Genomic DNA, 2231 nt, shown 5'->3' with positions numbered 1-2231 from the left:
CTGCTGATATGATTCATAAGGCGTTATGGAGAAGAAAACAGATAAATGTAGAAATATGAAACACCTTGTTCTGAGAAACTTAACACATTAGTCCTGTGACTGTCAGGTGTCTCTCATATATTATACAACTTTAATTGAATTCTGCTGTACTTTCATACTTTTTAAAACCAGGAGGCTGTTAGATTTAAAATAACAGCTTACAGTTTTCTTTGGTGCAATGAAGCTTATCTTTATACCTACATAGGTATCTCGATTCAGTAATAGAAGTGCTGTACTTTCTCCACTTTCATGGAGAGGTGAGTAACTCAACCATTGATGTGAAGCGTAAAACACCCTCTGACTGAAAGGAAGCACCAGTGGAGTCAGGCTCAGTATAGCGTAGGGTACTGCAATGGGACCCCAGCACAAACAATGGGATTTCCAGGTCAGTCTCTGAGTCAGAAAGAATTCTGGAAGGATCTGAGAAAAGACATATTCAGGACATGGTTGTAAAACTTTAATGATTTGATTACCACTGTTTTTATATTTGTGCTTTTGGGAGGTCCCGAGTCTTTGAGCTCAGGGCCTCACATTTCCTAGGTACTCTACATCTGAGCCACATCTCCAGCCTTGCTTTTTGTTAGTTATTGAGGTAGGGTTTCACTCTCTGTCCAGATGTGTACCTGGTCTGTAGTCTGCCTATTTCAGCCTTTCATCATTACTGGGATGATAGGCACATGTCACCGTGTCCAGCTTCCCTTCCTAGAAATCGAGTCCTACAGACTTCTGGCCTGGCCTGGAACTGCCAACTCCCCAATGTTAGCCTTCCATTAGCTGAGGATGACATGCTAGTGCCAGTGAGGCCTGCTATAATTGCAAATGGATCTTGTGAACTTTTCTTCTCAGACTGGCCTTGAATCTCAATCCTCTCAAGTAATCTCATCCTCCTCAAGTAACTAGGATTACAGGCATGAGCTACCAGCTCCTGATTACCTTATGTTTTCATTTTGCCAACATGATTACATGGTAGTTTTCATTGAAATTACCCACAAGTGAATGCTTTTATAACTTGTAGTCATCCTAGATGATCTTATATATTATACAATTTTAAAACTCAATTTAGCTGGGCGTTGGTAGCTTACACCTATAATCCTAGCTACTCAGGAGGCCGAGATCTGAGGATCATGGTTCAATGCCAGCCTGGGCAGGAAAGTCTGTGAGACTCCTATCGCCAATAAACCACCAGAAAACTGGAAGTGGTGCTGTGGCAAAAGTGATAGAATGTTGGCCTTGAGCTGAAGAGCTGAGGGACAGCACCCAGGCCCAGAGTTCAAGCCCCATGACCGACAGAAAAAAAAAACCACACTCAGTTTAGCAATTTTTTCCAATGTAGATTAACAATAGTTAATTTAAAAATGATGTTTTAACTTACAAAGATCAGCAATTTATTTCTCCCGGGTCTACAGACTACTAAGTTCAAGGTCAAGGTCAAGGTGTTGTCACCTGCCATCTGCTAAGGACCCTCTTGCATTTTCCTATGGCAGAATGCAAATGCTGCAACTCTTTTTTGCTTTGCTGGTTTTGGGGCTTGAACCCAGGGCCTAGTTACTATCCCTGAACTTCTTTTGCTCAAGGCAAGCATTTTACCTTGGAGGTACAGTTCCATTTTCAGCTTTTCGGGTGGTTAATTGGAAATAAGTATCTCATGGACTTTCCTACCAAGGCTGGCTTTGAACCAAGAGCCTCAGATCTCAGCTTCCTGAGTAGCTGGGCTTCCAGACGTGAGCCACCAGCACCTGACTTAAAAAGATTCTTTTCTAAGGGCATTAACACCATTCATGAGGGTGAAGTCTCATGACTTATTGTGAGACTTGGGGTCTTTTTTTTTATTTTAAAAATGGATTACTTTTTATTAGGTTGGCAAAGAAGTCATTTAAAAAATATTGGAAAATCTGTATCTCTAGAATGTTCAGAATTTTGTGTCACATAATATTTTCTTTGAGTTCATCACATTCACTGGTAATTATAAATACATTCAAATGTCTCTGACAGATATGAAATATAGTATAGAATAAGAAATGCAAGTAATATTTGCTGTGTATTTTGAAAAAATAACACGGTTTCATCAGTGTACGCAATATTCAATGGCTTATTTTTTTAATTTAATTTTATTTTATTTGTGAACATACTGTACAGAGGGGTTACAATTGCATGGGCAGGATAATGCGTACATTTCTTACCAAGCATTGCAG

Source organism: Dipodomys ordii, unplaced genomic scaffold, assembly GCF_000151885.1.
Source record: "Dipodomys ordii isolate 6190 unplaced genomic scaffold, Dord_2.0 Scaffold26, whole genome shotgun sequence".
Classification (NCBI taxonomy): domain Eukaryota; kingdom Metazoa; phylum Chordata; class Mammalia; order Rodentia; family Heteromyidae; genus Dipodomys; species Dipodomys ordii.
Note: the sequence above shows the minus strand (reverse complement) of the source record.